A 15361-nucleotide genomic window follows, 5' to 3' on the forward strand; every position below is an offset into this window, starting at 1 on the left:
GTTTTTACCGTGATTGGCAGTTACCACTGTTTTGTTCATCGCTGGTTAACCCACCTATCTGGAAGGGAGTTGAGGTCACTCTTGCTCGGGCATGTTCTGTGTAGGGAACGGATTCTGATCATAAGCCTGCAGCTCTGTATTTAAATTCGTAGAAGAGTTTCCCACATTAATCCAATTGTTATAAAAATTGCATTTAAAAGTTATAGTATTTTGTTGTTGTTTTACTAACCCCGAGACCTACTACATCCTCAGCAGAATGTGTAAAATTTTAATCAAGTTATTTTGGGTCCTGGGAAAAGAACTGATCACAAGAGCCTGGATCGCCTCTTCTTTGGTCCTGTTCTGTGCCTTCCAGGGTAACCTTTCTTCCTGTTGCTCCCGGAAGCCTCCTTTGATCCTGGCTCAGGTGTGGGCTCCACAAATCACCCCTTCCTCTTCTCCTGCCCCCCTCGCAAGAAGCTTCTCTAACCTCCCAGCCAGAAGGACTCGCTACATAAATATCTCCTCAGCAGTTGCTCCTCTCTTTGAATGACGGTAAAGTGGCTGTGTCACCCTGTCTTACTTGTGGGATCCTCACTACTGGTGGAATTTATTAAGGCAACTCCATGTAGTTAAAAAGGAGGTTTATTTTAGGGGGTAACTTACAGCTAGTTAAGGGGTTGGTTACAGGATCCAGGAGAGGTGAGGTGCAGTCCAGCTGGGTTCTCTGGAGAACTCTGCTTGGTCTACCATCCAACATCCAGGATCAACCAGGAACCAAGAGAGCCGGCACATCCAGATCTCCCGTCTTAAGGGCTCCCCTCTCGGCCCCGCCTCAGGGGTAGGCCATAGGTAGGTGTGACAGTTACCGGAAACCTCACTGGGGGTAGCACTTCCAGGTCCAAGCTGGAACAGCTACCCACTACACCTCACATTTATTCCCAGTTGTTGCTGTTACAAAGGAGCCCCAAGCTAGCGGCTGAGCACATTATTTCAGGACTCCTGAGGTTAGAAGGCTTATATGTTCCTCAGGGAGGCTCCAGGGAAGAATCTTTGCCTTGTCTCTTCCAATTGGAAGCCACCTACACCCATGCACTGCTCAGTTTGTGGTCCCTTCCTCCACCATCAGTCACCAGGGTACATTTTCAGGCCGCAGACTCTTCCCTCTCCTCCTCTTCCCTCTCTGTCTTCTCCCTACCTCTTTCCCAAGGGCTTTCTCTTACCCAGGACCCCCTGCTTCTCCCTATAAAGAGCCTAGTGATTGCATTGGGACCATTTAAATGCTGATGAAAATTTCTTTTTCACAGGGTCCTTAAATTATCACCCCCTCAAACCCCCAGTTCTCATGGGATGTTAGATCATCTCAGGCTTCTGGCCTTTGGGGCATAGACTTCTTTGGAAGCCGTTACTCCACCACAGTACCTGTTCAGGATTGAGCATGATAGCCTCTACAAAGCTGCTGTGTCCTTCCAAATTAAGTTTAATTCAGCTGTATCTACAGATCCACATCATCAAAAATCCAACCGTAGTAAATATTGCCTAGTAAATTAGCAAAGTGTGCATAATGACTGCTTCATGGCAAGGGACAGAAACACTGAAGAAGCCATTTCCGGAGGATGTACAGAGTCTGTCCTTCAGAGGACTAGGCCATGCTTTTCTTTCCGCCTTGGGACGGTCACTATGGTTGGGTTCATCAGAGTCACTTTGGAGTCGAGGTTCGAGAAGGAAGTCATCAGAAATCAGAAGCAGGGCAGGTGAACAGAGAAGATAAAATGCGTGGAGCTCCCGTCCTCTGAAAAGGAGGGAGGTGTGGTTAAGACACACAAGGAACTTCAGTCTAATTGCCAAGCCTCGGGAAAGAAGCTGGAGGAGGCATCCTCGCTCCCAGGCTGGTGTGAACACACCTGGCTGCCCAGAGGACCCACAGCTGTCTTCCCAACGGGCTTCTAAGCTGCATGTGCATGGAGACTAGGAACTTTAGCCCTTATGCCTTGTCCTGGTTTAGCATTCCACCCGCTGAAGTAGCGAAGATTGAACCCTGAGCCTGCACATGCTAGGCAAGCTCTCTGACCACTGAGCTACATCCTCAGTTCAAGCATATATATATATATATATATATATATATACATATATATATATATGCATATATATACACATATATAATTACATATATATACATACATATATAATTACATATATATATATAATTACATATATATAATACACACAAACACACACGTAAAAGCACCACTGGACCTGGTGTCACAAGTCAGAGCCATTCAGGAGACTGAGCAGCAGGACCACAACGCTCAAGGACAGCCCAGGCTACAGAGGAAAAAGAAAGCTGGGGATATAGCTCAGTGGCAGAGCATCTGCCCAGCATGTGTAGGTCCCTGTGTTCAATCCCCGTTGCTACCCACTTGCCCACTAAAAGCATCAGAAGTCTTCAGCACGTGGCTTGTCTATTACAAACCAGTCTGAGACTGATGGGGCTTCCCTCAGAGAAGTAATATGAAGGCAGACGAGCCGAACAGACACAAGAAGCCTGCAACTGTGTGAACCTGACACAACCCACAATAGACCATTAAGAAGTGACTCTGTTGCTAAAATGACTCCAGAGGACTTGCCCACAGATTAGTGCATCTCTCAACCCGACCCAGAGAAAGAAGCTTCAGCTGGCAGTAGGCAGCAGGCAACACAGAGATCTACAACTGGTCAACCGGCAGAGAGCAGGAGGTTGCAGCGTGCTCAGTCCTAAATGGGACATTTGTATCAGAACCTTACCCCCTTCTCCACCCTGAGGCTCAGGGATCATTGTAGAAGAGGTGATGGAGAGGCGGGGAATGACGGGGTACAAGGAAACCGTGGTTTCTGCACACGACAAGGCAGTTGCACACATGAGCTCACACACAGCAGTTGTGACTGCGTGCACAAGACGTGTGAGTGCAAGCTCAAGCCAGACAACAATCCTAGCATGGAGCTGGTGGTGGCGGCGGCATGAAGTCCCATCCCTAACTGAAGAAATATTGCTAATAGACAGTTTCCAGGAGAGGGAGAGTCTATTTTCTTTAAGGATATGTGGCCTCTTATAGGTCAACCAAGCCCCAGGGCAGTCCACACCCACAAGGATCTGGACATCACAAATTGGACTTTGCAGATTGAGAAAGGGGTGCTGGAGGGGGAGGAAGTTGGGTGGAAAATGAGGGTGGATCTGAGAGGAGTTGGAGCAAGGGGTCAATACGATCAAAACACATTGTGTGAAATTTTCAAAAATGAATAAAACTTTTTTTTTTTTTTTTTGGTTTTTCGAGACAGGGTTTCTCTGTGTAGCTTTACGCCTTTCCCAGATCTTGCTCTGTAGCCCAGGCTGGCCTCGAACTCACAGAGAGCTGCCTGCCTCTGCTTCCCGAGTGCTGAGTGCTGGGATTAAAAGCATGCGCCACCACTGCCCCGCCTGATTTGTATTTCTTGAGGGCAAAAAGAGAAAAAGCTACACAGAGAAACCCTGTCTCGAAAAACCAAAAAGACAAAAAAAAATTGACTATGTCAAGCTGCTTTTGACTCTCCTAGCAATAGAGCTACTGAAAGATTCATCAGTTGTCTCCTGAATGAGTTCAGAAAGGATGTGTGAAAGCCATCCAAGAGGCAAAACCCAGCAACTTGAAATTTGGGAGAGTGGGCAGCAGATAACAGGGCACACTGGGGATTTTTGTGCCTACGCGGTAGTTGACTTTAACAGAACCATTTAGAGACATCATTAAGAGTTATGCTTGCAGACCCACACTCCAAAGGGTTTCTCACAGCCAAGTGAAAAGATCTTTGGGGAGGTAACATTTTCCAACATAGAGTATTCATTCCTCAGACTTGTTCTCCACTATCCATTCTCAGCTGACAGAAAATTTTGAACTCGCTGGATTTGGTAGACTCTGGGGCTGAAGTTAGCAATCGGAAATAAAGCTTACAACAGTGTGGAAAAGCTGTGAGGTCGTACCGTGCTTCTGGGCTGCAGGCGGTGAGGGGTTGTGAACAGTGCCGATGATGGAGCCACGGTGGGACATTAATTATGAAGGGAAAAGGCAAGCTCAGCTCCAGAGGAAAATAACCAGTGCTAAGGAGTCCTGTCTGGAGGACATAAGTTTGTGGACATAAGTTACACAGTGTGTGAATATGATCAGAACGCTTCCTAGCTAACAGATAAGTGGCTTCTAGTTTTAAAGAGTATAACACAACTGCAAATAACACTTTTTTAATTAAATTTTTTCATTTGTTTTAAAATTATGCTGTTTCAATACCAAATTAACGGTACCAGTGCTGCTTTGTAACACTGTACCTTTGTAAGAGCATAATTTGGAAGGGAAATACCCATGATACCAACTGCACCATCAAGGTAAAGATGTCCTCTAGAGAGGAACTAGGGGAACGCAATTCATAAATGCCATGTAAGTGGAACCAGTTCCAAATAGCATGCTGAAGCAGGGAATCAATAGTCTCTGGTTATCCCGCTACTGATGATAATTTCACGTCATTCTGAAAGTGGACAGCTAATTATAGTGGGACTGCCAGGCTATTGGACACCGAATCATGTCATATTTCTCCTTTATGAGTTTGACTTAAGACTTTTAAAAAGAGCGGCGGCACTAACGTCAGCCTAGAGTAAATATTAATCTCTGACCTTTTACGGTTTCTATTTTACATACCCTTCAGAAAAATGTAACACCGCAACGGGGAATGAGTATGAAGCCAACGTGCCTGTTTATATTAATTTCCTCAGCTGACGGTGCCAAGGCTGAGACAGGAGGCAGAGTAATCGCTGACATTTCCATTATGTGTTTGTCTAGCACTTTGAAGACAGGAGAATAATTTATGTGTTTACTCATAGTCTATATTGGCTATTAAAATGCATTTCCCTAATAAAAAGCAATCACTGTATTTTAGAAGACCTCGCTGGCACTACCCCATCTTTCTCCTTGCCTCACATCCTAACGTGATCATTCGGGTATCCATAATCATTTGAATGAACTAAATATCATCATCCATTGTTTCATGGTTAAAAGGTCTCATTGAGGACCCAGCATGCCTTTCCTCTCCCTCCTCTTCTAAATTTTCCTTTGCCTGAGTTGAGGTTTGCATTTGTCTGTATTAGTGGTTGGCCTTTGAAGGAAATAGAATGTCTACTTGGTATTTCTAACAGGAAATCTGAATTTGCCTGGGGATTAAGGACTCCAGGAACCATTTTCACTTTTAGGCATGAAAGGAAAAATGTAGAACTCAGAGCTGGGGACTGCTGTGTTGTTGAGAACCTGCTGCTTCTGCTGCTTCTGCGGCTGCGGATGCTTCCAAATATTTCTTCTGAGGAGGAAGCACGAGTTGACCCGTTTATTTCATTTTATAATTTAATTTAATTTTACATATCCGCCACGGATTCCTCCACAGTAGACTACTGGCAATGGTCGAGAGACAGCCCGAGTTGACCCATTTTTTATGCTGCTACTGTCACCGTTAGGGCTCATTTGAAGCAGAACGAGAGAAAGCATCTCCTTCCCCTCCGCTTTCTGAAAGAGAAGTTGGCTGAGAGGTTCATGGAGGAAATAGAATTCTTTCCTAAACTGGAAAAGAAAATAGTAACACAGGAAGGATTGGAGTGGTGGTGTCATGCCCTGACCCTGGGACGAGGCCATCGACTGATTCAATTATAATTAAAGGATGTATTGATTGATGTCACGCTAGCAGGATGACAGCCTTAAAGCCATTTCTCGGGCATGTTGTGAAGGAGGGGTATGGGGAAGGGGTTTTTAAGGGCAAAAACCACAAGAAGACCGTCAACATCTATGCAAGCAAGCAAAAACTGTTCTGTCCTGCCAAAAGTGGTCAAGGTGACCCAAAATAATACTTGGGTGTCCGCATCAAAAGAGCAATTAGTCATATCGTAACAAGTAGATGGTCACAGCTGTACACGTCTGGGTGGAGGTCACTGAGTCAGGTTACTGGGAACTTGTCTTCCAGGCCTGGAGTCAGAGACAAATGGCTGGCGGGTACCAAGATGGACGCCTAGCATAAAATGGAGTTTCTTTAGCCACCACACTCCCCACAGGTTCTAGATCATAGGAATCAAGCCACGGATTCACGGATATGCGTATAGGCTGGAATCCGGAAGTAGACGCTAATGGGGTGAGTGATGGATGAACTGGCCAGTAAGAGTGAGGGCAAGTGAGCAAGGATGAAGTGCTTCCTTCTTCCACGTCCTTTGTATGGGACTAGATTTAAGGGGAGGGGGGCTTCCCACCTTAAGCTATCCAGATTTAGGGTGGGTGGCTCTTCCCACCTGGAATGACCCGGTCAAGAAAATCCCTCACAGGTACACCCAAAAGCTTGGGGTTTGGTAAATTCCAGCTGTAGCGAAGTTGACAAAGAACACGGGTCAACAGACAAACCCACCCTTCAACTATCAAGCGTTCATTCTTGCTCATCTGCCATCTATTCAAAATTCCAGGAATGGTAACAATATGAAGCCAACACACACCTTGAATGAGGAAGAGGCCGCCATTCTCTTATAAAAAGTCACATGGGGCCAGAGTGACCGTTCAGGAGGTAGACCCTTTGCTAGCCTGAAGACTGGAGTTCTGATCCCAGAATGCATAAAAATGCTCCAAACACCAGGCTGGCATGCTGGCTTCCCTGTCATCCTACTGGGAGGCAAAGACAGGAGAATCCTGGGCAAGCTGGCAAGCTGCATTAGCAAATCAAATCAGGGACATCTGGGCTCAGCAACAGAACTGTGTTAGCTCATTAAGGGAGACACTTAAAGCATCAAGGGAGATAGATACTCCATGTATCTCCATATGTATGTGCAATCATGTACGTACACCCATGTGTGGGGACACATATACATGCACACATACCACACACATACATACAACAAATAAAAGAGACATAAATTAGGTCATAATTTCCATCTCTAGATGGCATTCATTTTTCTTTCATTTTTAGTTACATCCTCCTTAAATTTCCCAAGAATGAAGATCATCGCCCGCTATGTTTCTTATATATGGAAGAGGAAGAGGAAAAAGAAGTTGCAGATTAATTGATGCAAATGAGTACAAGGAAAATCAAAAGGAAATATGTGTGCCTGGCTGCCGTAGAACATCTGTATGTTGTCACAGGCTGAAACTGACGTTTCCAGGTTGTTCCTTTCATCATCCATCTCTACTCCTTTCTGTCCTCAGCTGGCAAATCAATGTCGTCTTAGTCAGCATTCCCCGGAGGAGCAGAACCACTGGACAATCTGTAGATAAATAAGAGGAGACTTTCAGGAATAGGCTTCCATGAATAGGAAAGCCAAGAAGCCCCATCATTTGCCATCTGTAAAGTGAGAAGCAGGAAAGCCAGTGGAGTAATTCAGTCTGGGGTCTGAGAAGGGGTCTGAAGGTTCAGGAAGTAGAAATGCTCTGCCTGAAGGAAGGAGAGATGGCTGGTTGTCCCCTGAGGAGAGACAACGACTTGCTCCTCTTCTTTACTTCTGTTCTATCCTCTGTTCTATCCAGTGCTCAACTTGATGGTCATCTGTATTGGCATGGGAGTGGGGGAGGCTGGGGGTGTCTCAGTGTCCTCATTCAGCTCTAGAAACTTCCTCACAGGCACGGCTGGAGGTGCTTGCCAGGCATCACTGTCCAGCCCACACAAGAGGAACCTTCAGAGTTGTTTCATCTTATACTCCTGCTGAGCTCTCCTCCCAGAAGGTCTACACCTTAGCTACTAGTTTTTAAAATTAATTTTGTCTTAGTTAGGGTTTCTATTACTGTCACAAAACACCATGACCAAAAGCAAGCTGGGGAGGAAAGGGTTTATTTGGCTTACACTGCACATTTCTGTTTGTCACTGAAGGAAGTCAAGGACAGGAACTCAAGCAGGACAGGAACTCAAGCAGGACAGGAACCTGGAGGCAGGAGCTGATGCAGAGGCCATGGAGGGATGCTGCTTACTGACTTGCTTCCCTTGACTTGCTCAGCCTACTTGCTTATAGAACCCAGGACCACCAGCCCAGGGATGGCACCACCCACCATGGGCTGGGCCCTCCCCTGTTGAATATTAATTGAGAAAATGCCTTACGGCTGGCTCTCATGGAGGCATTCCCTCAGCTGAGGCTCCTTCCTCTGATGACTCCAGCTGTGTCAAGCTGACACACAAAACCGGCCAGCACAGTTTGTGTCTTACTTTCCTGTTGCTGGGATCAAACACCATGACGGAAGCAATTTATAAGAATTCAATTGGGCTTACGGTGTCGGAGGTGTAGAGTCCATGACGGTAGATTGAATGCATGGTAGCAGGAAGAGCTGAGAGCTCACATCTGACAACAACTAGGAGGCAGAGAGCACACCAGGAGCGGTTCATGGGTTTTGAAACCTCTAGCCTCACCCCCTCACCCCACCCCCTCACCCCTACCCCTCACCCCCACCCCCTCACCCCCACCCCATGACATACTTTCTCCAAGAAGCCACGCCTCCTAATCCTTCCCAAAGAGTTTCAACCAACTGGAGACCCAGTATGCAAATCTATGAGCCCATGGGGGCCATTCTGATTCAAACCACCGCAATGCGCATGACTGTATATGGAGCTATAGTTGGTGCTCCAAATCCCCTACAGATTCCAAACTCCAGCTTCCTCAGGCTTCATTGTGTTCACCAATCTGACATCTGGGCTTGGTAACTGGTTTCAATACACAGACCCGTGCAGTAACCTCTTTTCATCTCAGCTCAGTCCACAACAACAGTTTGTGAAAGTATCAATTTGTGTAGACTCATCTCTCACTTGAGACCTTAAATTAGCAGACGTCACAGTTGAAGAGTTGAGGAAGAAATGAAAAAAAAAAAATCCTATCAAGTAAGTGTACTTAAAGGTAAGGAGAACACCGTTCCCAATTCACCCTTCGATTGTCACATCTGTGTATTTTGACTGTGGGAGAAATAGCTCGGTGTAGTGGTCTTTGACTTAAAGCCTGTTCTCTCTAATGCCTGTGTTGACTCTTAGCTATAGCATAACCGAGCTCTCCACAGGTCATTTCAAAGATGCACAGAGATGGCTAATTGGCTTCATGGAAAACCAGCACCGGTAGACGCATGGAGTTCTCTGGGTAATTCCCCCAGTTGCCTCGCTTTATTGTAAAATGAGTTCTCTGTCAGATCTTTGTTTTATGTGATACTATAAACCCACCATCCACGGTCTTGGACATTGATTTTGGTGAGGACAAATCATTGTTCCCACCCTACTTTGGATGGTCCAAAGTAATCAATCTCTCACCAGTAGCCAGCTGGAGGACTCTCCTTACAATAATGCCAAGTAATGGGCTCAGAACTGACCTGTACTCTGGACAGTTTAGGCGCTAGGCCACAGGGGGAACCTCATCAGCTTTGATGCGGAGAAGCCCACACATCGCCTCTAGCTTATTGCCGTGGCTACCATGTACCATGCAGGCCAGAACTGCTCAGTCTGGCGCGGAATCATGAGTTGTTTCAAGGCAACGCTTTGCATGCCTTTGTATCCCCGGGTGGTGTGAACATGGGGCCTTCACGAAACATCCCATGCTGACCTAATGATTTAAGGAAAGGCAAGGTCAGTTCCAAGTGGACTTTGCAGAGCTGGACAATGCAGAAACCAAGAAGGTCTGGACTTGATGGTTGAGATTTCTCAGTGAAGGATGCTTGAGACTTTCTGTGTATGGGAGAAACAACTTGCCCAAGGAGAAGGTGATGTCTGAGGTTGCCTAGTTAAGATTGCCTTTGCCAGGATGGGATGTAGGATCACCTTCAGCCTGGCTGTTGTGATTCCTTTCCTATACAGTTGTGGTCAACCAATGTCCCATTAGCCAAAACTAATCCAAGGAAAGGTCACTAAACACTTTGTGACTGCATTATATTTATATTTAAGCCCTATTGTTCTCATTTATCTGTTCATGGATGTCCTATGGCTATCTCTTGTTCACAATTATTATACGTAGATTTCACAACTTCAACTCCAGAGTCCAGTATGGTTCCACTTTATTGTTCAAACTTCTTTAATGACAAGAGATGGAAAGGGGCTGAGTGGCTAGTCAATCTCTCCCTCCTGCTCCTCCTCCTCCTCTTCTTCCTTTTTGTGTAAGTGTGTGCACGTGTATGTGCACAAAGTACACTTCCCTGTGCCAAAGTGTGTAAGAGGCCAGAGGTTGTCCTCAAGAGGCCTTCCTTGCTTTTGAAATAGGGCCTCTCATGAGCCTAGAGCTTGCCATTTTGGCGAGGCTTGTTGGGCAGTGAGCTCTTCAGATCCACCTGTCCCCATCCCCAGCACTGGAGTAACAGATGTGTGCTTTTGTGCCCGGCGTTTGTGCAGGGGTGGAGAGTTCAAGTCCTCATGCCCCTGCCATGCTCTTCACCCATGGCACCATTTCCCCAGCCAGCATCTCCTAACTTCATGCTTGCCAAGTTGGAAATACCCAATAATTATCCAAGCAGACTGGTTTTCAGCCCATTTTTATCTACCGATGTGTGTTTTCCCCCAAAGGATTAAAAGCATGCACACATCTAAACATACTACTGACATTTCTGTGAATTGATTCCATGGAAATCATTAGGAAAGTATAATAATGGCTTGAAAGATAATCATGGCTGCATTGTTTATAATAGTAAATAGTTTAAAAGAACTTGCACCTTTTAGCAACAAAAAATTTGTTAAATATGTTAGAGTTAAATATAGCCATTAATATACTTACTGTACGAGATTGCTTACCCCTCATTGTTAAATGTTAAAATGGAGACTACTTTGTGTAAAATTGACATCTACTTTTGCAAAAAAAGAAAATACATGGATACATAACATTAGAAAAAAGACTAGATGAAAATATAAGTGTCTAAAAGAAAGCAGGTTTAGTGATGTTCTCTTTTTTGCTTATCTGTACTTTCGATATTCTATATCATTCACATGTATCACTTCCACTTTAAATGAATGTCATTACTAGAACAGTGTAAAATTAATTCTGATGGTATTATTTGAAGGGATCTGATGAGGCACTCAGAACCATATTCAAAAGCATCTGAACATATTTCACTATGTAGCTTTCCATGTAAGAAAGCTGGTTTTGTCTCTCTACTTAGCATATTATTAATTTCCATAGTGATGGTCCACGGCTGTAGCTCCTTACATTTATTAATTGCTGGTATTTCTAGCCATAGAACTGCAGACAAGGCTTTTTTGTTGTTGTTCTCTGGGGGAGATTATTATAAGATGTGGAAGATAATGACCCCCAAACAAGTATTCAAGAAATTAGGCCTAATTTGCTACAGCACTTTCCCGTGACATGATAACCATTATGCCTGGTTCAGTGTGGGGGATCAGGTTGTGCTTTAGTGGTACTGGATATACCTTGCCTAGTCAACCGGCCACAACCACAGCGAACCCACCACGAACACTCTGCCAGCCATACATGGTGCACTGATTAGAAGAGAGTCCGGGAGAGAATGGAGGAGAATCCGCGTGGATGGAAGGAACACAGTGAGCCCACCACAAACACACTCTGTTTACATATTTGCTCTTCTGTTCCGTGCATTCCTTCTCTTCTCTCCGGCTTTATCATCCATTGGTGACCTGGACATTTCCATTCTTCTCGTAGAATGTTCATGCAAACACAGTCTTTATTATGAGCCTGCACTCCGGCCACGATAATAGCAAAATGGGGCCTCACCCAGGGACATTTACTTAGCTTCTCTTTAAAGTCCGTCCAGGGTAAAGTTACACTCTCCCATATACTGACCGTTAGAGGTCTGGGGAGAGGCTACCAACCCCTCTGCTCCCGTACCATTCATCTCCCACCCAGCTAGGGTACAGCTCCATGCCACCACACCCAGCTCCTATATGGGTGCTGGAGATCTGAACTTGGGTCCCCATGCTTTCAAAACTAACACTGGTCCCACTGAGCCATCACCCCAACCCCAGCTTTTTCTTAAATGGATTCTGGGGGATCCGCTCAGTCTCCTTCCTGAACTGGCTGCCCTCCCAGCCCCACCCTCTGCTTCCTCCCTTCTCCCTCCGCCATCCCGCAGAGACTCACACTCTCCAGGCATTCGCCTCTGGCTCTGTCCTCCCTGAGCTCTCCTCTCTGTCTTCCTTTGCGGATTTCCTTCTCTCCTGTGACTCTAACCACCCTGTTTTCAGATGACTCCTCCAGTACAGCGCTTCTGCCCCATGGAGTCAGGGAGTGGCTTCAGCCACTCAGATAGCGCCCATTAAATGGATGTGGGCAATTCAGCCTCTGGCGATTTACGCGTACTAAAAATACAGACGGGCTGGCTTAGGTTTAGCTAGCTTCCCTGTCCAGGGTTCTGTCATCATAGCCTTCCTAATAGCTAAAAAAGTCTGGGTTTTTTGTTGTTGTTTTTAAGAATTATTCTATTGGGGCTGGAGAGATGGCTCAGTAGTTAAGAGCATGGACCGCTCTTCCAGAGGTCCTGAGTTCAATTCCCAGCAACTATATGGTGGCTCCCAACCACTTGTAATGAGATCTGGTGTCCTCTTCTGGCCTGCAGGGACGCATACAGGCAGAATACTGTATAAATAATAAATAAATCTTTTTTTTAAGAATTATTTTATTCATTTTTTTAAGACTTTCATCAAAGTATTGTATTTACATCATTTCCCCCAGCCCTTTCCTCCTTCCAAATCTCCTTGTGCCCCATGCCTTCTCAAACGTATGGCCTCTTATTATTTAATTATCATTGCCACTTATATGTGCCTATTCACTTATGCTAACAATCTGCAGAGTTCAGAAAGCCTGTTTTGTAAGGTCCCGGTATGTAAGGAAGTCACGCTCACGGGCAATCTGGATGAGATGTTGTGCAGTACCTGTGTGTGCGAACTCACTAATATCTAAAGTTCACATTTTGAAGGGCCTTGTTCTATGGGCTAAAAGCCAAACCAAAGGGCCCACAGGCGGGGGCCAGCCCGTTCCTTGTCTGCTTCCTGCGCCTTCTCCACGCCTGTGGGTCTCTCACCGAATGAAACTGCGGGCCATGTCAGAAGACACTTACTTGCCTTTAGGCTCTGCTGTCCAGCCACTCCCTCTGCCTTAGCCCCTCGTCAAGTCATTTCCTTCCATTCAGCCCATCTCCGCCGCCGCATCTCTGGCAAACTTCCTACCAATGCTTTGCAAACACTGGGAGCCTCTCTATTCCATGGTATCCTTGTCCCCAGAGCCCAGGGCAAGCGCGGGGCAAGCTGCGGATGGATTGACTTGGAGAATCGCTTCGTCAGAATTCCACTAGGGGGCGCCCTGTCGACGGTTTAGGAAGAGGGCGCTGGCTCTTGGTGCATCCACCGCATGAAACATTCAGCCACGCGTTTAAAAATTTAAAGTCATTTGTTGTTTATTTAATGGAAACTGAAGTTCTGCCATGTCGTACAAGCCTGGAAGCGCTTGTCTGATCGTCAGCGCTGTCTGATTTTATGGATAACGCCAATCCTCAGGCTTGTGGAGAAGACAAGATGAAACCCAATGTGGCATTTTAGTTTCGAGCATTTAAGAATTCAGATCACTGGCCGCATTGGAAATGTTCCTCCTTATTTTTAGGTGACTTTCCTTAGATAAGTTAATATGTGATTAGTTTATCTCAGACATGTTTGTAGATGATCTCAGAGACCTGTTATTTCAAACTGTTATCTTCAGCACGGCCTCTTACTTAATCCCAGCGGCAAAAGTCACGCTGTGTTGGGACCACTCACATAGCTCCGTTTAATACCTCAGAGATCCTAATAAGGGGAGCGGAACAGTGAGGAATTGATTTTAATAACAATTAATAGCCACTTTACCGCAGCACAGGCGTAATCCTTAAATATTTTGGTTATTGCTGCAGATGCAATATTCTTGCCTGGTTTCCAAAGTAGCCATGGCACCAAGATTCTGCTTTTTAAGGAAAACTACAGTTCTTTGTGACATCATTCTTGGAAAGGCACAACCCTGAGCTTCTCATAGCCAGCTTTTTAGGAACAGAAACCCCAGCCAGCGATTAAATATGTAAGATGAGAACAAGAGGAGTAACTACTTGAGGGATGCATGACAGAATGAATGAGGACGAGTGTTTCCCAGGGCTTGAGGACGATGAGGACAGGCATCACACCTTCTCAGGAGCTTCCCTCGCAATGGACTATCTGATGTTTATCCAGTTCCTCCAGAGTGTGTCATGGAAATGATGCTATTAAATAAAGGTTGTCTTGTGTGAGAGCGCTTTGCACAGGGATTTTTATTTAGGGAGGTTCTCATCACTTTCAGAAAACCTCTTAGATTTTAGTGCCTGCGTCTGAGTCATCAGTTGGGGGAAGAATTGTTGGAGCAATGGCGGACTGTATACATTCCACTAAGACATGGATTTTCTCACCATTTGTGTGCCCTCTGCCTGGACTACCCAGCTGCTGGGCACGATGGAGCCAACTTCCTCTTCCTTTGGACATAAAGAGAAAGGGAAGTGCGTGTTTGGGGTCTATTTTTCCTCGAGGAGTGCCTTCCCACGCCTCTTGGATTAGGGTGAACTTATTGCAAGTGCTCCTTCAGATCTGAACACTTTTAATTTTTATTCTTCTCTCATACATTACATCCTGACCTCAGTTTCCCCTCCTTCCACTCCTCCAAGTCCCTTACCCCACCTCCCCTCTCCCTCAGATCAACACACTCCTCTATTTCCCTTAAAAAAAATAAATAAAAAGCAGGCCTCCTAGGGATATCCATCGAACATAACAAGGTATAATAAGACTGGGCCCAAATACAGTAAGTTGGGCACAAACCCTCATATCAAGGCTGGACGTGGCAACTCAGTAGGAGGAAAAGGGTCCCGAGTACAGGCAAAGAAGTCAGAGACACCCCCATTCCCTTTGTTGGGAGTCCCACGAAGACACCAAACATGACAACCATTAGGCATAAGCAGAGGACCTCGCTCAGACCCATACAGGGTCCTGATTGTCAATTCAGTCTCTGTGAGCCCCTCCGAGTCCTGCTTCCTTGGTTCTATGGGGCCATGTTCTCCTGGTGTCCTTGACCTCTCTGGTTCCTACAATCCTTCCTCCCTCTCTTCTGTGGGGCAGATCTGAACACTTCCATCTCTCCTCACTCAGTTAGCTTTCCTGGTAACTACTGGGCTGATGACGGGTCTTCAGACCCAAGGAAAACCCCCCAGAGAGTTCAGGGTGTCTTGAATCCTCCAGGAGTGCCCTGGGCACCTCTGCTCACCTTTGGCCAGTGGAGCACCTGGCATGAGACAGGCATTTAGTGAATATTGCTGAATGATGTAAATGCATGTAGGAATGCCCCAAAAAATGAAAAAAAAAAATGTTTACGTTTCAACACCACTGAGCTGTTATGCAAAAGGAG

This window comes from Peromyscus leucopus, chromosome 18, assembly GCF_004664715.2.
Source record: "Peromyscus leucopus breed LL Stock chromosome 18, UCI_PerLeu_2.1, whole genome shotgun sequence".
Classification (NCBI taxonomy): domain Eukaryota; kingdom Metazoa; phylum Chordata; class Mammalia; order Rodentia; family Cricetidae; genus Peromyscus; species Peromyscus leucopus.